General features: G+C 41.0%; 1 long non-coding RNA gene across 2 annotated transcripts; it reads right to left on the bottom strand.

Moving 5' to 3' along the window:
* Window positions 1-10,903: 10,903 nt before the first annotated feature.
* LOC117505896 lies at window positions 10,904-24,917 on the bottom strand. Of its 2 annotated transcripts, none has more exons than XR_004559299.1 (3): window positions 24,862-24,917; window positions 13,265-13,593; window positions 10,904-11,453 (listed from the first exon to the last, which is right to left on the bottom strand). It is a non-coding gene; the product is annotated as an uncharacterized LOC117505896 (long non-coding RNA). The 2 variants fall into 2 exon arrangements; XR_004559298.1 differs by lacking the exon at window positions 24,862-24,917 and adding an exon at window positions 20,997-22,256.
* Window positions 24,918-25,723: the final 806 nt, after the last annotated feature.

The raw sequence follows: 25,723 nt of genomic DNA, 5'->3' as shown, positions 1-25,723 counted from the left end.
TGAGCAGTTTTCTCATGTCAATGTTGTGGATCGAGTGGCCCATGGTGGCGGTGGGGTTATGGTATGGGCAGGCGTCTGTTATGGACGAAGAACACAGGTGCATTTTACTGATGGCATTTTGAATGCACAGAGATACCGTGACGAGATCCTGAGGCCCATTGTTGTGCTATACATCCAAGAACATCACCTCATGTTGCAGCAGGATAATGCACGGCCCCATGTTGCAAGGATCTGTACACAATTCTTGGAAGCTGAAAATGTCCCAGTTCTTGCATGGCCGGCATACTCACCGGACATGTCACCCATTGAGCATGTTTGGGATGCTCTGGACCGGCGTATACGACAGCGTGTACCAGTTCCTGCTAATATCCAGCAACTTTGCACAGCCATTGAAGAGGAGTGGACCAACATTCCACAGGCCACAACAACCTGATCAACTCTATGCAAAGGAGATGTGTTGCACTGCATGAGGCAAATGGTGGTCACACCAGATACTGACTGGTATCCCCCCCCCAATAAAACAGAACTGCACCTTTCAGAGTGGCCTTTTATTGTGGGCAGTCTAAGGCACACCTGTGCACTAATCATGGTGTCTAATCAGCATCTTGATATGGCACACCTGTGAGGTGGGATGGATTATCTCAGCAAAGGAGAAGTGCTCACTATCACAGATTTAGACTGGTTTGTGAACAATATTTGAGGGAAATGGTGATATTGTGTATGTGGAAAAAGTTTTAGATCTTTGAGTATATATATGTGTGTGTGTGTATATATATATATATATATATATATATATATACATATGTGTGTGTATATATATATACATATGTGTGTGTATATACATATATATATGTGTGTGTATATACATATATATACGTGTGTGTATATATATATACATATGTGTGTATATACATATATATATATACGTGTGTATATGTGTGTGTATATACGTGTGTGTATGTATATACATATGTATGTATATACGTGTGTGTATGTATATATATGTGTATATACGTGTGTGTATGTATATACATATGTGTGTATATATATGTGTATACATGTGTATGTATATACATATGTGTGTATATATATGTGTATATACATGTGTATGTATATACATATGTGTGTATATATATGTGTATATACATGTGTATGTATATACATGTGTATGTATATATATGTGTATATACATATGTATGTATATACATATATGTGTATATACATATGTATATATATACGTGTGTATATACGTGTATATGTATATACGTGTATATGTGTGTGTATATACATATACTCAACAAAAATATAAACGCAACACTTTTGGTTTTGCTCCCATTTTGTATGAGACAAACTCAAAGATCTAAAACTTTTTCCACATACACAATATCACCATTTCCCTCAAATATTGTTCACAAACCAGTCGAAATCTGTGATAGTGAGCACTTCTCCTTCGCTGAGATAATCCATCCCACCTCACAGGTGTGCCATATCAAGATGCTGATTAGACACCATGATTAGTGCACAGGTGTGCCTTAGACTGCGCACAATAAAAGGCCTGGCAGACTGTCCGGGCAGGCAGATGGATTTGATACCAGTATCTGGTATTGGCCTGATCCCGTATTCATTTACTTGTAATCATAAAACGTCTCTGATACTCCGTGAGCCGCGACCCCTTTACAGCAGCGTGACATCGACCTCTGTGGGATTTTCACGTGCACACTCTAATTTCCGGACTATAAGCCGCTACTTGTTTCATACGTTTTGAACACTGGCTTAAACAGTGATGTGGCTAATTTGTGGATTTTTACAGGCTTTCGTGTGATTTACTCGTAAGTCAAATACATCCTTTAATGTTGTCCGTTGATTGGCTGAAAGCTGCAGTCCATCATGCAGAGTAAATAAGTCTTACCTGTTTCAGTGGCAGTAGATTTCCCTGCCTCGTCCAGTACAGACATTCAAATGAACAGTCGGAAAATTACTACAATTCCACAATCATTTCATGTCCTTCTCAAAATCAGCAGTTTCACAGATAAAGTTAACCATTTACAGCTATATTAGGCCCCATTTATACTTGTAAAGGAACAGGATCAAATACAACACTCAAGTTCTTGAGCAAGAAACATTTCACCATTTGACACCAATTACACACACAAACTGTACTGAACTGACATTATCTTCAGACACAGATCCTGGTGTTCACAGTGACACTGACCTTAACAAAAAATATCAGCAAATTTAGACCCTTTCAAAATATGGAAAAATTCCTCAACTGACAAAAGAACATTATGAACATACAATGTTCACACCACCTTCTGAAAAAGAGGGAGAAAATTAAGGTAATATTTTGCATGAACATTACTGAGTGGAATGGAGGCAAAATAAAGAAGCTAGAATAACCAAACTAATAACATCAAAAACTTTAAATTGGTTAAAATTAACTGTAGAGGACAAAGCAAATTAAGTTTACAAAACCACTTAATTGCTTTGCTAAACTTAAGTTAGTCTGACTATAAGTGTCTTGTGTGAACTGGTGGCTGAGTTAGAATTTCTAAAAAAAACAAACATGCAAATTGCTATTTTAGTTTTTTTTTTTTTTTTTTTTAAACTGAGCGAATCATTGGTTTTTGACTGTGGAATACTCCAAAGAATATTACACTTCTGTGAGCTGATCCTCATGACGTGTAAACTGAAATCAAAAAGCCACGTCTGCAGCGTTGAACGCTGTTACAAACAGCCCCGGCCTCCCCTAACCGTTATAACTGGTCCGCTGTACTAATAAAGATCACAGCTTTGACCCCCTAAAACAAACAAATAACACCACTCTTTCGTTTTATCTTAAATTTTCATCCTCATTTCGACACCAGGAGCAACATTTGGGAATAAATCCTCACAGCTCGTCAGCTCACCTGGAGCTGGATCAAAGACAAATTAGTCCACATCTGAAAACCTCCGAGGACATAACGAGCAGAAGGAGCAGCATCGTAAAGTCCCAAAGTTCTTCAACTTACTTCAGCAAAACACACGGAGACAATATATATATATATATATATATATATATATATATATATATATATATATATATATATATATATATATATATATATATATATATATATATATAACCCAAATGTCGGTGGGGTTTCTGTTTCCGCCAAAAACAGCAGTACTTTGATCCACAGGTGAACCAGGACATTAAATTTGGCGATGCTGATTGGCCAAATATTTATTATATTTCCTTAGCAACCACACACAATTGGCCCCATGGGCGCCACAAGCCATTACATTTGGCAATGCTGGTTGGCCAAATATTTATTAATCTGCTTAGCAACATACACAATTGGTCATTTCGCTGTACTTCAAGGGGCGGATGAGTGAGCGCCCAAGACGAGAAATGATACGTTCTGTGCTTCTGTCGGTGGAAATTGAAGGAATATATATTTTGAACAACTGGATTAACCATTTGTGTCATTTTATCATGCTTTATGTTTTATTGAGCTAAGGATAATTACTTCACAATTATGAGTGTGTTTTATTACTTCAACGTACCTGTTTATTGTTAGAAGTGTTCATTTGCTTTTCTGTTAAAAGGAGCTTGTTGAAGGTATGATACAGTTAGCTGTCTGTGCGCCGGGGGTTGAAACAGGTGTTTCGTTTCAGTTGGTCAGCGTGTTATTCCATATTAGGAATGCATTGTGAATACTGTGGTTAACCGCGGGTTTGTTGACAAGTGCAGATGTTTTGGTATTAGCTAGAGACGGGTCCAGTAGTTCCTTTTAAGGTAAAGGCCCAGTTGGGAGTCAGAGGAAGAGGCCCTGAGTGAGGAGTGAAGTCATTGCAGTGCCAGGTACAAGGAGGACCTAAGCAAGCTGAAAAGGATGTGGTGGAGACTTTGCCTATAAAGGAAAAGAAAAGGAGACGAGGACAGTGCAGTGGGTGGACCGTGGGAGAAGACCACTGTTGGACTGTGGAGATGGATGGGATCTGACCAATCAACAGCCAGCAAATTCTGATTATAAAAATGTAGTGTAGTCAGAGAGTCTTCAGTCGTTTCTGCTCTCTTCCCTGCTGGTGATTTGCTAAGAATTGTGTTAGGAGGAGGAGCCAGCCAAATGGATCCACAGAATTCTGTGTCTGGTAAACTTATCTTTACTCTGTTTGTTTGAATAATAACTTGTTAATAAATTCTCGCGTAAGAGGTCTATCCTCCAGGACAATGTACATCATAAATTGAGACTGGCTTCCTTTTTTCACATCAATGGACGCGCAGGGATCAGGTAGTGACCAGGGGGTCACACAGGTGAGGTCAAGGATGACCTGGTCCTAACAAAATGCGCAGAGTCAGTTGGTGGAAATGTTGTTTTAATAATTCAATAATTAATAATTCAGATTACATGTAGGCACATACTATTAAGTAAAACTATTAAGTAAAGCTGCCACTGCCTGTTTCAGTGGAATTCATCATCACATGATCCTGAAGAAACATCCACATAAAGCCTCCTGAGTTTGGAAAATAACATCTGAAAATAATTTAATTCCTTGTCGTGGCTGGGAAAAGTTCCTTCGTGACTTCAGCACTTAGCTCCACAGTTCCTCCTTCAGAACTCAGATCAGTGTCAGCGGTGGAGGTTGTCCATCAGGTTGGTGAGTTTCAGCCCTTTCTGTGAGTGTTCAGACTGATGGGAGACCGCCTCGATCCGCTTCAGGTGTAATCCGTTTGTTGAATGTCTGTGGCGCTGCGTTCGGATCCTCCACTCCTCCTTCACGGGCCAGACTTTGGGCCAGACGTTGAGTCACTGCACCTCATTAATGGCTCATTTACCACAGTCAGCGGGTGATTCTGTCCGAACGTGATGAAATTATCCCATGAACCACAAAGGTATATAATGTTAAAATTACTCTGTTTTGCCTCCGTGTAGAGCAGAGACACCGCTCAATGGTGTGTGCAGGTGTGGATGTGTGCACGCTGTGTTCCTCCAATAGTACATGTTCCACCTTTGGGGAAAAAAAAATTGTTTTTTGTGTATGTTACCGGTATGCATTTAATTAAAAGTTTTTAAAAGTGTCGAGAGTGAGGCTGTTTATCTCAGTGTCACACAATAACATTGTAGATAAAAACAGAAACAGGCTCACAGCTAATAAAGCAGAGAAGCTTCTTTTCATCAAAAATAATCTGTCCCTCACATTTTCAAAAAAGGTTCTGTAAATTAAAACCCTAACTTACCTGTTATTTCTTGTTTAACATAAGGAACCTTGGACATTTATTTTTAGACAAATTAATAGCATGAAAATTTGTACATTATTTAAGACTGATAGATTATTTATGTCTCATTTCAACCAGAAAAACAGACACTGTAAATAAATACAAATGTTTATTATAAATGCAACAGGAGATAATTTAACACTGACTGCAGTGTGATTGTTAATGTGACATAAACCTCAAGATGAAACCATTTTATAATTTAGTCATTTCAACATTTAATTATGTCCTCGTTGACTGTGTGATTGCTTTGAATACTGCAATGAGAGACAGATCAATTTCTAAAATATGAATTTTACTATTCTAGTGACTGAATATTTTAAAATTCTGCAAACCAGGGCGGGGCGTCTTCACGGACATGTTTAATGATCCATTCATTTAATGTTAAAACATAAAATGAAACAGCAGGTGTTGGTTTGCTGGACACTTGGGACATTTAACCAGATGAAAGTCTCTTCTGCAGCTTTGAGCTCTGGTGGAGTTTTTAAAGACACTTTTGTCCCATTCTGAAGAGCAGAGATGTTTTCTTCTTCAGACCGGGAGTGACATGTTTAGCCGCATGTTCTCCTTGAATTGCTGGCTGTCTGAGTGGTGTCCAAAAAATGAGGTGGGCTTCATAGATAATTGGCAAAGCTTCTGGGGAAAACCTGGTCTTCTTAGGAGAGACGGCATCCATCCCACTTTGGATGGAGCAGCTCTCATTTCTAGAAATCTGGCCAATTTTCTTAAATCCTCCAAACCGTGACTATCCAGGGTTGGGACCAGGAAGCAGAGTTGTAGTCTTACACACCTCTCTGCAGCTTCTCTCCCCCTGCCATCCCCTCATTACCCCATCCCCGTAGAGACGGTGCCTGCTCCCAGACTACCAATAACCAGCAAAAATCTATTTAAGCATAAAAATTCAAAAAGAAAAAATAATATAGCACCTTCAACTGCACCACAGACTTACGGAAGCGTATTGCATTCACTGGATAAAAAAAAATTTGACCACTGATCTCGTAATTACGAGAAAAGATCTCGTAATTATGAGATCTTTTCTCGTAATTATGAGATCCTGATCTCATAATTACGAGATCTTTTCTCATAATTACGAGACAAGATCTCATAATTATGAGATCCTGATGTCGTAATTAGGGGGGGGAGGAGGAGAGGGATGGAGGGAGGAGACATAGAGAAGGGGGGGGGATCAGGTTAAGAAGTAGAGCTAGAGAAAGGGAGGGAGGGAGGCAGACGTAGAGAAGCAGAGGAGGGGGAAGAAGAGCTAGCTAGAGAAAGAGGGGGGAGGAGGGGATAAGAGGTTGGCCAGGACATTACTGCAGAATGCTAAGGGAAAGATGCTAAGAGAATTGCAGAGGTCCATATTGCAATTTGAATTAAATTTCAGTTAATTGTTCAGCCCTAGTATATCACCATATACTCAGGCACAAATTAACTGGCAGTTCATTTAAAGTTAACTTTTTGTTTTTAATGTTTCTTCACAGATTGACACGTCACTTATCAGAGAAATAGAAGATGCCTACCTTGCACGCTATATACCAGCTTATGGTGACAGGATTGCTCTGAGGCGATACTGTCTGGACAAAGAAAAACAAAAAGACAGTAGTTCAAGGATGTCCCTTCTTGAAAAACTTCGAAAGAAACTAAGGACAGCAACAGCAAGTCAAGATGAGGAATATGAACAGGAACCCTGGCCTGCAAGAAGTGCAAAAAACCCAATCCGGGATCGTTCTAAAAATGCTGTTAAGAGTACAAGAAAAATTGAGTTGGGGTGGATCCATGATGGAAAACAAGTGAGGAAGCGTTCTGGTGGTGGCACCAGGGTACTTGAGGTATCCAAGTATTCAACCAAGACAGACATTTTGTCACTTGCCAAAGAACTGTTTTTTCCAGATGGTGAGTCGAAAAAAGGAAAATGGGAGGATTTTGTACACGACATTTATGACTTTAAGGAATCACGCCTTGATGACAGCAGTACTGTTGGCGACTTGTACACAGTGTCAAAATTTGGGATTTTACGGTTCTACCTAAGCACAACACACTTGGTAGACTTATCGGACACAGAAGTGGACAGAAAAAAGGACAAATGTGGTGACACTATAGGAGAGCAGCAGATACAGACCAATTCTGATGAGCACCAAGAAAAGCCAAGCAGACTGAATGAACCACAAAGAGAACAATCGGGTGCAGCTGAAGACTCAAATGTTGTTGATCTTACCTCTGAGTCTGATCATTCAGAGGTGATCATTGGTGGCCTAGTAGGTGGATCCTCTCCAAGCCAGCTGGATGACACTGTTCCACTTTTCTTTCCCATGGAGGAGATTTTCAGTGTTGCCTTTACTACAAGCTGTCCTGTCTTAGCAGATGACCATGCAGTCCATTCAAGTGCACACTGTTACCCACTCTCAGAGGTCCAACTGAATTCTGCTGTTCCAATTTTCACACCAACAAATGAAGACGTCAGTGTTGCCCTGTCCACATCCACTCCTGTCTCAGAGGATCGTGTTGGCTGTGCTGTCCATTCAGGTGGTGATGCACATAATGACACACCCCCAGAGATTCAGCTGGATGATGCCACCCCAGTTTTCACTTCAGTTGAGAAAGACATCAACAGTGCCCCCTCCACATCCACTCCTGTGTCAGGGGACCATGAACAACATACTGACTGCTCAAGTTCTGATGCAGACTATGACCAGCATTATGTGAGTCTCAAACTTCACAGAGTGAATCTTTTAGAGGAAATGATTTGTCAGTTCAAAGATGAGTTAATGTTGAAGTATCCTTTAAAGTTTTCTTTTATTAATGAAAGGGGTGCAGATGCAGATGGTGTGGCCAGAGATCCCTATGCTGCTTTTTGGACAGAATTTTTGGATTCTGCAGCAGAGGGGGCAGAAATGAGGGTGCCATCTCTGTCACCAAAGTGGCAGGAGGAAGAGTGGAGAGCTGTGGGAAGAATACTGGTCAAGGGATTTCTGGATCAAGGATACTTTCCATTGCGCCTTGCCCCAGCATTTACCACAGCACTGATATTTGGAGAGCATGCTGTGCCTACTGATTCACTGTTTGAATCTATGATGTTGTACCTGAGTCAGTGTGAGAGAGAACTCATAACTGTTGCCTTAGAGGGAGACCTTGATAGTGATGGCCAGGATGAGTTATTAGATCTGCTGGATCGTCTGGGAGTGAAAACGGTTCCATCACAAGACAACCTTAAAGCTGTCCTCCTTCAAGCTGCACACAAAGAAATCATACAGCAGCCAAAGTATGCTCTGGATAACATGTCAGCAGTTGCAGCACAACTCCTGAAGACCACCATAACCACACCAGCAAAATTACAGATCATGTATACAGACAAAAAACCAACTTGCAGGAAAGTCCTAAAGCTAACTGAGTCAAGACCAGAGAGTCCAGCTGAGAGACAAGCCCTTGGATTTTTACAGCAGTACATACGAGGATTGGATGAAGTGGGTCTCAGAAGGCTGCTGAGATTTGTAACAGGCTCCGATATTATCTGTGTCACAAACATAGAAGTTATATTTACAGCTTTGGAGGGACTGCAACGTAGACCAGTTGCACACACCTGTGGATCGGTTTTGGAGTTACCCTGTACATATAACTCCTACCCAGAGTTACGTGTGGAGATGGAGAATGTCCTGATGAGTAACTATTACACTATGGATATTGTGTAGTGAGGAATGGCATGTGTACAGACCAAGCAGGGTCCATATTGACATTCTGAATGTAACCAAACTGCACTCTTAAATATCAGAAACCTCAGACAGAAGTAGATTTCAAGAAACGTTTTGTGTCTCAAATGAAGTCCCAAAATTCTGAATCAAATTGCACTTTTTTATACCAGTCTGTTCTAGAAGTTCTACAGTTCGTCTATGAGATAAACTCAAGAGATTATTTTATTTTTTGCAGTTTGGCATGTAGTTCAAAAAAAATACTGCAAGTTAAAAGCAGACATGATTATATCATATACTGTGCTCTTCAGACGTATTGGGACAATTGATATTTCACACATTTAAATTTGTTTAAGACATTTCAAATACAAAAAAAAAGATCTTCCTTAGAGTCAAACTGAAAGTAAATCTCTACAACTTGGTATAAATTCATTCAAAATCTAACAGCCAAGATGATGGATTGCATAAGTAATGAGACACAAGTCAGGGGATGGATACATGAACATTTCCAAATCACTGAATATGTCTTGGACTTTCTTACATCAGTTATGAAGAAATACAAACAGTATGGCACTCTGTGGTAAATCTGTGTGGAGTAGACAGTTCTCAAAAACTGAGTGACTGTGCAAGAAGGAGAAGAGTGAGGAAAGCCACCAAGACACCCAGACAACCCAGAAGAAGTTACGGGCTTCTGTGGCTGAGAAATTGTGCACAGTGTATGTTTCGCATTTTGTATCCTCAGTTATACACCTTCATGATGAAGTGCACAGAGGAGGATTTTCTTAAAAAGAAGACCTGAAAGTTCAGCTACAATTTGCCAGAAAGTACAACTGAGATAGATTTGATATTTTGGTGAAGGAAAACCATTCTCTATTCCACTTCATCACTTCTCCAAACTGTTTGTATTTCCTCATAATTTATGTAAATCAAGTCCAAGACATATTCAGTGACTTGGAAATGTCCATGTATCCATCCCCTGACTTGTCTGAAGAAAACTGGAAATAAAATGGATTATTTATAGGTATTATACCAAAGCATTGTATTACATATGCAACCCACCATCTTGGCATTTATATTTTTTATTAATTTATATCAAGTTAAGAGATCTGCTTTGAGTTTAAGGAAGATCATTTTAATTTTTTTTTGTTTGTTTTTGAAATGACAAATTAAAATGTGTGAAATACCAAGTGTTCCAATACTTTTGGAGGGCACTGTATCAGCATATTCATATCAGAGCTGTGTAAACATACTGTGTGGTTCAAAGGTTGCTGTTATATATTAATTTCATATCTTGCAATGTTATAGCAAATCCAGAGGCCAGTTGTCCATTATGGGTATGTGTTTGACAGTATCATTCAGTGTGAAACTTTTATACATTAGAAAAGTGCAATAATGGCTGCCCTGTTAATTCATAGTTGTCTGCTTGTGGTGTTATTAGTGTGTCTTTGATGCACTGCAACCCCTCAGACATTGATGTATTAATGTTCAGTTGAACTCAGAGGTTGTTTTTTTTTTCACTGTGATGGTTTTGAAGGCTGGCCCCTCACATCACATAACTTGAAAGATTATTACGTACCAGCAGTGTGTTCTGTGGTGTTAATTCTAGTCAAAGTTATTATGAGTGCTATTCAAATTATAAGTAAGACAAATGTTTCATGCAAATGATTAAAATATTGTTCTGGGTGAGGCCAGTACTATGTTGGTAGGTTGCCCCAATAAACCTTTACTTTAATTTTGGCTGTGGCAATCTGTCACAGATTTGATCAATTCAGTTTTCAAGTACTATGTTCATAATAAAGGCAAGCTCTGCTAATAGTTGTAAAATGAGTTATAATGTACTGACTTTATACTTCATTAATGTTAAGTGCCATTAATTAAATGTGTTCTTTTGTTTATCTTGTGTGGATTTCCTTTTGTGTTAGGTGCCACTTATCAGTATGTATTCACTTAATACAACACAAACTACAAAAAAGTTTTTATTAACTTCATTGCATTCAACAAAATGCCACATTAATGATATTAGTGTTCACCATTTGCTGTCTAATGTAATTTTTCAGCATTTTTTAAGAGACCGATAATCCTGAAGATGAATTCCAGAGTGCTTGAATTTCAATATTATATTACAAAGATTTGGGCACAGTTGGTACCAGTTGGTCCCTTTATAAATCAGGTAAAGTGTTTGAATCAAAGTTATAACAGAGCCTATAAATTATTTACTCTTTTGACAAAGCCCACAGTGTATATACATTACACATAATCAAGACTTTAAACACACACTGTACCTCACAGGTTTCAATTGTCTTCATACTAAAATGACATTCAGATGTAATACAGGTAAATTTGCAATTGCCACTGCCATGGTGATTACAAAACATTAATTAGACAGATATTAACAACAAAAATAACAACAGTGACAATGGTATTTCAGGTCAGTTACAGGCAATTTTAAAGTTAAAATTCACCGGTTGGCTAGTTATCTTTCTGCAGGTCGCTGCTGTCTGTCTGGGAACAGCCTGAAACACAGAAAAAAGACAACATTGTTACTCTTTAAAGAACCATAAAAATCTGAATGTATTGTTGGTTTTAACCAGGACTAGAATTGTGACTAACAATATGGTAAGTTGATTAGTCACAAAAGAACACACAATAAAACCAACAACTCAATCATAAACTTCTTGTATTTCTGATGTTTGTTGACTGTTTGCTTGTTTTGTGACCTTGTGGTGGATCTGTTTCCCTGTGGGGATTAATAAAGCTAAATTATAGATTTATTTTTTAAATTAGGGACAGTACATATTAATAAACAGTTTCATGTAAATATGCAGGATTATAGCCAGTGGCTAATTTCCATCCCTTATCCCTAACCTAATAAACTGAAACAGTGGGAGTCATTCAAGACATTTTACAAAATGGTGCATGAATCAAAGCAACACACTTTATTATTGTTGATCCATGTTAATTGTTGATGTACTTTTTTTTTTTTTTGCTTTTTGTTGCTGATATTAGTATACTGTCGTTCTAGGCCTACTAGGCCAGTAATTCTTGGTCTGGGGCTCAGGAGTCTGGACCCCCCACAAGACATTACTGGATTAATCAAAAGGGTCACAAGATGACAAGATATGATACAGGAAAATATTTTTGGAACATAATGTGATTTTTTTTAGCCTTTTTTTTTTGTCATTTCTGCTTTATTTATTTTGGATTTTGGCATTTTACTTCATCAAGCCTCTGCAGCTGGTCTGCTCTGTGTCAGCCTGATCCCGTCAGATCTCAGAAGCTAAACAGTGCAGGACCTGGTTAATACTTGGATGGGAGACCTCTTTGGAACACCAGCGGCTCTGTGTGTTTCTCCAGGTTACACTGGAGTTGCGTCAGGAAGGGCATCCGGTGTAAAACTTGTGCCAAATACCAGTGTGGATCTGGCTGTATCCACTGTGGTGACCCCTAACAAAAATGGGAGCAGCTGAATGGACGACAACAACAACAACCTCCTCAAGATTCAGATTACACAAAACAAAGTAAGTCCTCTCTCCAGATCAGCTGGATCAGTTACAATATTTAACTAAGTCAATCGACCAAAGATCAGTAAACCACTGCTTTGATAACTGAATAACTGTTTTAATTTTTATTAAGCAAAGATGTAGAGAAAGAAAAACAATACAGTAACAAATCAATGCAACAATTAATATTTTCTACCACGTTTTTATAATAATAATTTAAAAAGGCAAACACACGATGTAAAACTGTATCTCCACCACACACACGAACAACACTTTCATTTTGAATAAATTTATGAGTATAAATTTAAACAAAATCACAACCACATTAGTTTGATAAATCTGTTCTTAAAATAAATCTGATAAATCTGTTCTTCAGTCCTGTCCTGAAGCTGGTTTAATTGTAAATTGCTGAATTCACTTCATTTTTGCAGCATTAAGTGGAGCCGAGTTGCTGAAAAGAAAGTGAAAGCAGCCTGTGGACTGTGGCCGCGGTGACATCCATCATTACAAGTGAAAAGGGCCATTTCAGAAGCTAATCACCGCTCACCCTTTATTGCTTTTATTTGTGGAACTAAATGATTCACTATCTTGAATGATAGTTGATTGATTCAATATCTTTTGGTTTTGTACTGTTAGACAAAAATAGATAATGACTGTGGGGAACTTTAACACACACACACATAATATTTTTTATTTTACTATTTTCTGAGTTTATGGATAAAAAAATATGAGGTGGGGTCCTGGGTACTGGATAGACTTTGATTTTTTTGATTATGGGTCAAACTTTTGGAACCACTATACTAGGCCTTTAGCACTATACTTACTATTAAATCTGAGTGTGGATGTAGGCTCGTAAGAAAAGGTAGAGTTCAATTGCCTCCTCAGAAGAAGTAGGTGGATGCAGATAGTTTTCTGACACTGCAAGGCAGCAAATGTCAAAAACAGTCTCATCACATGGATTTGGACCTCTTGGCAGGCATTCCTCTCTACAAGCCTGGATCTGTTGATGGGATACTGCCTTGATGTAGTTTGTGGTGCCAAACAGATGGGGAAGGTTGTACATCAATAGTGGTCGTCCACTTGGAGAAACTGCATTCCTACTGGGGCGAATTCTGTGGCAATTCCACAGGTTAGTAAGGTCCTGCAGCTCTCTCTAGAAGAAGAAAAGCAAACAAGAAAAAAAAAAAAAAAAAACACTTAGCCTAAACTTACTCATTTTTTATCCCATACTTTAATGACACTGCAGCCATTTTTCACCCCAAAGAGGCTGTGAAGGGAATCTAATAAATCTGATGACAGATAAGTCTTCTGTGTAAAATTCATTCTGAACTTAAGTGAAGCTCATGAGGTTTGAACTGAGAAATAATTAACCTGTTGTGAATGTGAGTCTTTTGCAACATTTTTTTTTTTTTTTAGCAGCTCAGGAAGAAAATACTTTGGGATTCTTATTCACATTTGAACTGTGACTATGAACAGCTTGGAAGGGAGAGAGATGATCACAGCGCACAAAACTGTACTAAACAACTGGATCAGCTGGGCATATGAACAGTGCCAGCATATCTCAGGGCAAGTCATGATTTATTGACAGAATAAAAAGTCTAGCCCAGTGAAGGTAACAAACAGACCTAATTCATTACTTAACTCATTCAAAGTGCTATCTTCATTCACCCAAAAGGAGAGAAAGACTTACCTCAATTATTTCCAAGCATGTGAATTGTATGAGATTTTTTGTCGATGAAGTCCCCTGAGAAGTGGTCATGGTCCTTTAAATCTTGGAATACATTGATCCAGAATTGTGCATGGTGTTTCCTTAAAAATCCCCACCATTGTTCAATCCTTTGGTTGTGATTGCTTGAACCGGTAATGTAGCATCTCTCACTGAACTCATCGTCATGGGTACCTCTTAAAAACATCTGCATCTGCTCCACTGAGCGGTTCTCAGGGTTCTCAGTGCCCAGGTCTGCCCTGATTCGTGTGGGCGCGCCACTCCTGTCTTCAACTTCATCAATGAAGTAACCAGAAATAACTCTGGGGTTGCTATTGGTGGTATAAGCATGCAGCCAAATGACCATACGTGAAAATCCATCAACAGCACCGTTAATACATATTCCATATGGTTTCAGTTTGTCGTAGGAATCGATGTGCCATAAGAAGTTGGGGCCCGGGTTTGCATACAGGCGTCGTCTTAGACGGTTCCGTTGCCTCAGCTCTACTCCCTGAGGATCTAGGATTTTAAGCAGGTGCCGCACAGTTCTCTGAGTCACTACCAAACCATCTTGGATGCATTTCAAATGCATGAATTTGTATCCATGAAGCATACCGTATTGGTTCAACTGCTCCTGCAGAAAGAGAGCGATGTCCAGCACGTCAGACTGGGCTTTCCGCCGGAACAATCCCAACGACTTGAGATGCCTGCGCAGTGTTGACATACTAATATTAATATCATCCTCATTTTTAAGAAATATCAGTATTTCCCAGTGTCTCAGACCAAGAAGGTGGTAATAGCAGATTAATTGTGACAGCGCCATCATGCCAGCTGATCACTGAGGAAACGCGCATACGGAAGCTGGATACACCTGATTACGAGATCAGGAGGCACCTGATCTCGTAATTACAAGATTTCTTTTCTCGTAATTATGAGAAAAGATCTCATAATTACGAGAAAAGATCTCATAATAACGAGATCTTTTCTCGTAATTACGAGACCAGTGGTCAAATTTTTTTTTATCCAGTGAATGCAATACGCTTCCGTACAGACTAAAACAGTTAAATGTGGTCTATTAAACATTAGGTCTCTCTCTTCTAAGTCCCTGTTAGTAAATGATATAATAATTGATTAACATATTGATTTATTCTGCCTTACAGAAACCTGGTTACAGCAGGATGAATGTTAGTTTAAATGAGTCAACACCCACGAGTCACACTAACTGCCAGAACGCTCGTAGCACGGGCCGAGGCGAAGGATTAGCAGCAATCTTCCATTCCAGCTTATTAATTAATCAAAAACCCAGACAGAGCTTTAATTCATTTGAAAGCTTGACTCTTAGTCTTGTCCATCCAAATTGGAAGTCCCAAAAACCAGTTTTATTTGTTGTTATCTATCGTCCACCTGGTCGTTACTGTGAGTTTCTCTGTGAATTGTCAGACCTTTTGTCTGACTTAGTGCTTAGCTCAGATAATTATAGTGGGCGATTTTAACATCCACACAGATGCTGAGAATGACAGCCTCAACACTGCATTTAATCTATTATTAGACTCAATTGGCTTTGCTCAAAATGTAAATGAGTCCACCCACCACTTTAATCATATCTTAGATCTTGTTCTGACTTATGGTATGGAAATTGAAGACTTAACAGTATTCCCTGAAAACCCCCTTCTGTCAGATCATTTCTTAATAACATTTACATTTACTCTGATGGACTACCCAGCAGTGGGGAATAAGTTTCATTACACTAGAAGTCTTTCAGAAAGCACTGTAACTAGGTTTAAGGATATGATTCCTTCTTTATGTTCTCCAATGCCATATACCAACACAGTGCAGAGTAGCTACCTAAACTCTGAGTGAGATAGATTATTTCGTCAATAGTTTTACATCCTCATTGAGGACAACTTTGGATGCTGTAGCTCCTCTGAAAAAGAGAGCCTTAAATTCAGAAGTGCCTGACTCTGTGGTATAACTCACAAACTCGCAGCTTAAAGCATATAACCCGTAAGTTGGAGAGGAAATGGCGTCTCACTAATTTAGAAGATCTTCACTTAGCCTGGAAAAAGAGTCTGTTGCTCTATAAAAAAAAGCCCTCCGTAAAGCTAGGACATCTTACTATTCATCACTAATTGAAGAAAATAAGAACAACCCCAGGTTTCTTTTCAGCACTGTAGCCAGGCTGACAAAGAGTCAGAGCTCTATTGAGCCGAGTATTCCTTTAACTTTAACTAGTAATGACTTCATGACTTTCTTTGCAAATAAAATTTTAACTATCAGAGAAAAAATTATTCATAACCATCCCAAAGACGTATCTTTATGTTCGGCTGTCTTCAGTAATGCTGGTATTTGGCTAGACTCTTTCTCTCCAATTGTTCTGAGTTATTTTCATTAGTTACTTCCTCCAAACCATCAGTATTTCTAATAGACCCCATTCCTACCAGGCTGCTCAAGGAAGCCCTACCATTAGTTAATGCTTCGATCTTAAATATGATTAATCTATCTTTATTAGTTGGCTATGTACCACAGGCTTTTAAGGTGGCAGTAATTAAACCATTACTTAAAAAGCCATCACTTGACCCAGCTATCTTAGCTAATTATAGGCCAATCTCCAACCTTCCTTTTCTCTCAAAAATTCTTGAAAGGGTAGTTGTAAAACAGCTAACTGATCATCTGCAGAGGAATGGTCTATTTGAAGAGTTTCAGTCAGGGTTTAAAATTCATCATAGTACAGAAACAGCATTAGTGAAGGTTACAAATGATCTTCTTATGGCCTCAGACAGTGGACTCATCTCTGTGCTTGTCCTGTTAGACCTCAGTGCAGTTTTTGATACTGTTGACCATAAAATTTATAAATTAGAGCATGCCATAGGTATTAAAAGCACTGCGCTGCGGTGGTTTGAATCATATTTATCTAATAGATTACAATTTGTTCATGTAAATGGGGAATCTTCTTCACAGACTAAGGTTAATTATGGAGTTCCACAAGGTTCTGTGCTAGGACCAATTTTATTCACTTTATACATGCTTCCCTTAGGCAGTATTATTAGAAAGCATTGCTTAAATTTTCATTGTTACGCAGATGATACCCAGCTCTATCTATCCATGAAGCCAGAGGACACACACCAATTAGTTAAACTGCAGGAATGTCTTTCAGACATAAAGACATGGATGACCTCTAATTTCCTGCTTTTAAATTCAGATAAAACTGAAGTTATTGTACTTGGCCCCACAAATCTTAGAAACATGGTGTCTAACCAGATCCTTACTCTGGATGGCATTACCCTGACCTCCAGTAATACTGTGAGAAATCTTGGAGTCATTTTTGATCAGGATATGTCATTCAATGCGCATATTAAACAAATATGCAGGACTGCTTTTTTGCATTTACGCAATATCTCTAAAATTAGAAAGGTCTTGTCTCAGAGTGATGCTGAAAAGCTAATTCATGCATTTATTTCTTCTAGGCTGGACTATTGTAATTCATTATTATCAGGTTGTCCTAAAAGTTCCCTGAAAAGCCTTCAGTTAATTCAAAATGCTGCAGCTAGAGTACTGACAGGGACTAGAAGGAGAGAGCATATTTCACCCATATTGGCCTCTCTTCATTGGCTCCCTGTTAATTCCAGAATAGAATTTAAAATTCTTACATCCATCCATCCATCCATTTTCTGCCGCTTTATCTGGAGTCGGGTCGCGGGGGCAGCAGCTCAAGCAAAGCTACCCAGACCTCCTGATCCACACACACCTCCCCCAGCTCCTCCGGAGGAACCCCAAGGTGTTCCCAAGCCAGCCGAGAGATGTAATCCTTCCAGCATGTCCTGGGTCTTCCCTGGGGCCTCCTCCCAATGGGACGTGCCCGGAACACCTCTCCAGCGAGGCGTCCAGGGGGCATCCGGACTCCTTTCGATGTGGAGGAGCAGCGGCTCAACTCCGAGCTCCTCCCGAGTGACTGAGCTCCTCACCCTATCTCTAAGGGAGCACCCAGCCACCCTGCGGAGGAAACTCATCTCGGCCGCTTGTACTCGCGAGGTGAGGATCGGAACGTAGATCGATCGGTAAATCGAGGGTTTTGCCCCCCTACTCAGCTCTCTCTTCACCATGACGGTCCGATACAGCGACCGCATCACTGCAGATGCTGCACTGATCCGTCTATCGATCTCACGCTCCATCCGTCTCTCACTTGTGAACAAGACCCCGAGATACTTAAACTCCTCCACTTGAGGCAAGGACACTCCCTCCCCTCTAGCTGCCTTGAGCGCTTGGGGCAACTGTTTGTTGTGATTTGGTGCTATATAAATAAAATTGATTTGATCTGAAAATTGAAAACAGTTTATTCACAATTAAAATAAATAAATATTTAGCTGAAACTACAAAAACTCAATAGAAAATGTCCGGAACTGGCAAAAGATACTAAAAATAAAGAAAGAAAAAACCCAAAGCCTCAGTCAAAAAGAATAAAATCACAAAGATCTTAAAATAGGTCACATCACCAATATGTATTGATACCTGTTTTCCGGGTGACCAAGGGACAGATAATCAATGCCAACCACTTCAAAAGAGTAGGAGGTCTGAATAGGTTTCAATGGGGCCCTGCCATCAGTCCCAGATTTATTATACATGCACTGAGGACAAGAGCTGCACTTTAAGGTATACTTAAAGTTAGCCGACTGAGCTACCCACCTCTGTTCCACTGCACCCAGACAGGCTGTATCCAGGTGTACCAGGGGGTTATTGTCAGTAAAAATTGTGAATTCTGCACCATACAGATAATCTTTAAATTTCTTTGTGACCGCCCACTTCAATGCCAGCAGCTCTAGCTAAAACAAACTATGATTTTGGTCGTTGCGCTCCATTGGTTCGAGACTGCGGCTCGCGTAGGCAATCACCCTCTCCTTCCTGTCCTGTACCTGTGCAAGTACTGCTCCCAGGCCCTCAAAGCTGGCATCCGTGTATAGACGAAAAGGTTGAGAAAAATCTGCATATGCTAGAATTGGTGCATTTACTAGGGCCCCCTTCAGCTTATCAAAAGCCTGTTGGCACTCTTCCGACCAGGCAACTGGAGCTGTACAATCTTGAGCAGTACCATGGGTCAAAGCGTTAAGAGGCAGAGCGATCATATAAAAGTTTGTTATAAAGCGGCGATAGTAACCAGCAAACCCAAGGAATGACTTCACCTGTTTTGCTGTCTTAGGGACAGGCCAGTCCTTTACCACCTCCATTTTTGCTGGGTCAGTAGCCACTCCCTCCTCACTGATCACATGCCCCAGGTATTTCACGCTTCTCTTGAAGAGACAACACTTCCGAGGCTGCAGCTTCAACCCATGTTCTTGCAGCTTTGCAAAAACTTCCTCCAGGTGACGCAGATGGCTGTCAAAATCAGAGGAGAACACCACAACATCATCTAAATAAATGAGCAAAAAGTCATTTACCATATGGCCCAAACACCGCTGCATGAGCCTCTGGAAGGTCGCAGACGCATTACATAGCCCAAAGGGCATCCTCTCAAATTCATCAAGACCGAAAGGCGTGGTAAAGGCAGTCTTCTCCTGGTCAGCTGGAGCTACCTCAACTTGCCAATAACCACTTGCCAAATCCAACGTGGAATACCATCTGGCTGCTTTTAACCCTGTTAATGACTCAATGCGGGGGAGGGGATAAGCATCCTTGTGGGTCAGTGCATTCAACTTCCGATAGTCCACACAAAATCGCTGGGAGCCATCTTTTTTCCTTACCAAGACAATAGGTGCCACCCATGGGCTGGAGCTTTCCCTTACCACTCCACTGTCCAGCATATTCTTCAGCAGGGACCTCAATTCTGTGTACAAGCTCGGGGGCACCGGTCTATAATGCTCCCGGCTTGGTGGAGCTGTGCCTGTGGGGATCTGGTGCTTGACCACTCCCGTGCATCCAAAATCCTCCTCATGGCGTGCAAACACTGACCTCCAGCGAAGTAACAATTCAGTCGCCTCCTGTTGCTGTGCTTCAGTCAAACCACTCCCCTGAAAAGACATGACTCGGTGCAAGTCATTCTGTGTCTCAGCTATATCAGCAACGCGCCTTACTGCCACCTCTATAACATCAGGGGCCACAATGTTCAGCACACGGTCCTGCCCCCCCTGAATCGCCGCTGGGTCCACTTCGGTGACTCGGGCCAATGGTAGTCACTGAGGTACCTCTACTGGATAAGGGTTGGGATTGCAAAACCGGCAGGGTACTCGTCCATCTTTCATGGTGGCCAAAGTCCGCCCAACCAGCCACTCCCCATCACTGCTTGGGAGAGGTTCGATAACAACAGTACAGTTAGTAGGAATATCATTTACCTGTGTCCATAACACCATCTCCGTGTATGGAGGGGATGGTCACGGGCAACTGGCGTGGAAGTCTGGCAACCCCGTCCACTGTAGGTCGGGGCCCGCTGATGGTGATCTGCTGGCACTCGGTGAAAGCTTTGGTCCACACCTTACCTTCAGCTGAAGGCAGAGTGGTTTTGAAGACTGCTAGCCCCGGGTGGTTGCCCTGAGTAAGCGAAGACCAAAGATCTTGAATAATATTCATGCCAAGGATCCCCTTCTCTGGCCCAAGACATCCATCTTCCACAATAATAATTTCCTTTCCATAGATGTTAACTCCTCCGATCACACAATTTACAGTCACACAGCCAATATATGGAATCTGTAAGCCATTAGCAGCCCGCAGGGTTAGCCAAGGGACCTCTGCAGGGCTACTCAATTTAATCCCTTCCATATATTTCCTAAACAAAGCCTGGCTCATCAAAGATATTTGTGACCCTTTATCAAGTATAAAGGGGATTGCACAATTATTCACTTTAATAAACACATCAGGACACTCACCAACCAGGACCATCTTTGACTCAGGGTCTGTTGCCGTGGCAGGTTCTGGGACCTGTATGGAGTGCGCTTTGGGCTCTGAAACAACCACCCCCACTGCTTGGCCCTCAGCTGCAGGGGTGGCTAAAAATCCTGTGGCCTGGAAGATCTCTGAGAGCAGTGGCGCTGGACATGCCCTGCAGTGCCACAGCTTCGACAGATGGGCCTCCCTTGTTCATCCCACTGGTAAGAGGGGGTCCTTGTTCATAGATGTCCCATTTGAGATTGTGGGGTTGGAGACGGAACTCTGAGCTGAGTTTTAACATCCTCTACGATTGCAGATGACATAGCCTTTAATTGCTCTTTAATCTCCTTCCTTAACTCCCCCAACAGCTCCTCCTTCAGCTCAGAATGCATCTTTCCCCTTAATTTCTCACTGTCAAAGGGGGTTGGCCTTGATGGAGCGTAGGCTGCGACAGGATTTGACACCAGCACATCGTCCTCTTCCTCAAGCTTTCTCCAAGGTGCGAGTCTCTTTACAAGCTATTTTAAAAGTCATATCATGTCTACGCCGCATTTAGCGACTAAGTTCCTGTTTAAGCGGCCCTTTACGAAGATCAACCATAAACTGATCCAAAAGCAGGTCGTCCTCCTCCCCAGTCCCGTCTACATCAGAATCTTGCCACCTAGAAAACACTTTGCGGAGGCGTAAAATAAAAGTGTTAATTGATTCGTCAGCCCTCTGTTTACAGTTAAAAAAATTTACGCGTAATTTTGCTTTTGTGGCAGGCTTAGCATAAAGGTTTTGTAAAAAAGCCAATACCTTAGCCCCAGTCTCCTTTTCAGTTGATTTGGCTAGCATTAGTTCCTGCGTGGCTTCCCCTTCCAAGGCTCCCAAAACAAAAAAATCTGCCTGCTGCTGTGGATTTAAATCTTGTGCCCTCAACATTGCTTCCACCTGGGCTCTCCAGTCCCCAAATTTTGCAGCTTCCCCATTGAATTTTGGAATCCATGCGGCCCCCATAAACCATGGCATCATAAAGTTTGCATTAATAGCTGCACTGGAGCCTGGCTGAGCTGGGTCCATTTCTTAGCAGTAGCACTGGTGATCCTGCCGACAACGCCAAAGAAATGTCACCAATCAGGGTCCTTTAATCACCAAGTACAACTCCCAAGAAACAGCCCAAGCTAATGTTGGCAAAATTGAAAACAGTTTATTCACAATTAAAATAAATAAATATTTAGCTAAAACTACAAAAAGTCAATATAAAATGTCCAGAACGGTAAAAGATAATAAAAATAAAGAAAGAAAAAACCCAAAGCCTCAGTCAAAAAGAATAAAATCACAAAGATTTTGCTTTAAAAAAAAAAAAAAAAAAAAAAGACTCTGCATAGAGCTGGGTGGGGACAGTAGGGAGCTGAAAGATTATCCCGTCCGAGTGGTCCCGGGGCTCAGGTCAGACCTCCACTATTCTTCGTGGGCGCTGCCCATGCATTTCGTCCTCTCCATCTTCTGCACCTCCGGCCGCGGTCCACGTCTCTCCTCCGCACCTCCACACACAGCCAGCTGTACAGATCAGAGGGAGGGGCTGAGGGCCATGCACAGTCTCAAAAAGGTGCGCGCGCACACACACAAGCAGTCTGGGACACGTCCCTTTTACTTAAGCATATAGCGAGGCGTTGTGTGCGCATCCTGTCCTTTCGATCCCCTGCGCCTCTGGCCGCAATCCGCGTCTCTCCTTCCCTGTGCTCCACACCCAGCAAGCTGTACGGATCAGAGGGAGGACTCAGGGACAAGCATAAATCTCACCAAGACGTGCATGCACACAGACGAGCAGTCTGGGACACGTCCCTCTCTTAACTGTTTAGCGGGTGATGTACGTGTCTCTCTCCGGCCTGTCTCTCCACATGGCGTCCTGCTTCCGTGTCCGCGTCTGCACCTGCGTCAGGCTTCCTCTCATGTGTGCCTCCCTGCTCCAAGTCCTCCTCCCCACACCCACACTCTGTGCTTTTAACCCAGTCTGTGGGCCACAGTGGCCAATGGTAGAAGTTCATGGGGCAATGAGGGTGGAGCCCAATTACTAACACCTACACTTCATTCAGAAAACCAAAACATGCAAAAGCACACAAGTGCAGAAGAACCAAAACACAACAATCACATGATGAAAAGAAAAAAAAAAAAGCACGGCAAATCAAAGCACAACTACACATGCAACTGACAAGCACAGCAAAAATAGAGAGGAAAAAAAAAGATAAAAAAAACAAGGCCCCTGTGACATGTATATATATATGTGCCCTTTATTGTGTTATCTGTGTATCAGTGATATATTCACCACTATGTTTATATTGATGTTGTAGGATAAACTCAATAACATTTTATTTACATTTTAATGGCATCTAAAGGAGGACATGCATATGCACATGCATGAGCTACCTTTGACCGCGGGATGTGTGTGCACACTGATGTCCGCGAGATGTCTTGTAAATCACTCCAGAGGTGTTATCAGGTTGTGAAAACAGCATTTTCAGTTTCCGAAGTGTTTTTCAGGAGCTTTTACATAATATATGATAGACATGTTAGATTTACACAGAAATTAAGCTGTTTTGGAGTGGATTCTGCCATGTTGGATTAGCCACAGAGAGACCAGACGTCATGGTGCCTCTCTGCTGTGACTGGCTGTTGCCCCCCCCCCATGAAAAAAAATAAAAACAGATTTGCAAGATTGTTAGTTTCTCAAACCTGTAATCTGGGTCAGGAAAAAGTTCAGGATGGTCCTGTCTATACTTCTTTGATTCTGCTTGGATAGGACATCTTGGGATTATGGCACAATTGTAGAAATGATGGTAGTACTGTCCATTGATGTGATATTTATTGCAGCCGCTATGACAACTCTGTAAATTTGTGGCACGTCCCTGGCAAGGCTGCCTTTGACAGTTCCCAACTTGTCCTGACTGCCAAAGATAAACAGGAGCTGTAGCGTACAAGCCACCCCTGACAATGATTGTTACTGTATCCTTCCCTTGTTCCATTCCAGGGGTGTATGCAGTTAAGGTATTGATTTGTGCATTCCTCTGGTGCCTGGTTCCCTTGTCCTCGCCATCAAGTTTGTCATTAGCACTCTTGAGCTGCAAGTTGAAAATTACTGTTCAGATACTGTATAATTTGAGAGCATGGTCATAACTGGTATTCAACTCAACACCTTATTGAACAGGCCCTATATTTTTAACAAGCTGTTTATTTTGCTTGCAGAATTTTCTCAAGTTAGTCATCAGCGAGGTATACCACACAGGTGAAAGCAGATCAGAGAAAAATGATTAATCCTCTGTATCCACTGCTATTTGTGTAAAGGGCCTTTGACACCATACGCTTTGGAAGCATCAGAGGCACCACAAATCGGTCTAAAAAGCATTAATTTCATTATTTTCATTGCTTTTTAGAGACGTCAGCCCTGAACTGTGACAAAGCTTCGCATTGTCCAACAGAAACAACGCATCGGGTCCAAACACGGAAGACTAGTGGCAGAAACCACTGATCTCTACAAAACAGAAACATGTCACAGGACTGCTCATTTATACAGAGCAGTTTTCTGAAGAAAAATCCTTGCAAATGTTTTTTTTAACCTCAAAATGAATTTGACTGCTATATCAAATTGCTATATTAAAGCTTTTTCGTGGTTCGTCAACGCACATACAACATGGGGACACGACTGATGTCACGACGTGTTGGGAGGTGTTGCCTGACGCATATAAAGCGTGCAATGTGAAAGGCCTTTTAGTTACTGTATTTCCATAAATACATCATGTTTCATAATATACTGTGTAAAAAATGAAAAAGCAAAACTTTATTAAAGTAATGAGGATCTAACAAACAGAAAACACATTAACTCACTTCTTTGAGTGACTTTACTGGAAGCCCCATTACTTCCAGGCACTGCTTGTAATTGGTTCTAGCCCACACTTCTGGTTTAGCTGGCCAACCTTCGGATAATCGTGTCAGCAGCGTCCACATTGTTCTCTCTCCTGGTATGTCTGGGAACCGACACTTTCAGGGATGGTCCAAGGATGTAGTGCATCAACTTTGTCATTCAGCTGTTCGATACTGTGAATGATGTCATTCTGCTTCTCCTGGAACACAAAAAGTATATAGATCCATATGTTACAACCTTAATACAGAAGTTCACACTTCACATTAAATCCTAATGCTTCACAAATGATTAAACCAATACTGTTGACCTTTCATCATGAGCACGGACAAATCTGTGAATGAACTGAATGATGAAAGTGAGCCATGGAAAAAAAAAACCTGAAAGATCTTGGCAAGGCCCTGGTGGGGTCTGGTGTTTGTCCCCCAGAAAAATGTGAAATCTCAAATGCATTCTGGTGCTTACTTATCCACCAAAAGAATCTCCAAAAATTATTTTTTTTGTTGGCACAGATCAGTTTTTCCACCTCAGATAAGGTGGTAATCCTCAGTAGTACAGCATAGAAATCCTTCTGTTTCAAGTGTCTGGTACCATAGACAGTATGCACACACTATACAAATGAAACATTATGCAAGGGACACAGAATTTTTTATATAAGTTTTTATATAAGAAATTTCTATCAGAAACTTCATATCAGCAATAAATAAACATGTTTTATTATATGGTATGTGATTTTGCCAACTTCTGATTGGCCCATTTGCCACTTTCTGAGCTGTACCACATGCCGAGTTGACCGCTGGTGGAGCCAAGTTGACCGCTGGTGCAGCC

The sequence above is a fragment of the Thalassophryne amazonica genome, unplaced genomic scaffold (genome assembly GCF_902500255.1).
Source record: "Thalassophryne amazonica unplaced genomic scaffold, fThaAma1.1, whole genome shotgun sequence".
In the NCBI taxonomy this organism is placed as follows: domain Eukaryota; kingdom Metazoa; phylum Chordata; class Actinopteri; order Batrachoidiformes; family Batrachoididae; genus Thalassophryne; species Thalassophryne amazonica.
Note: the sequence above shows the minus strand (reverse complement) of the source record. Positions and strands in the feature narration are given on the sequence as shown.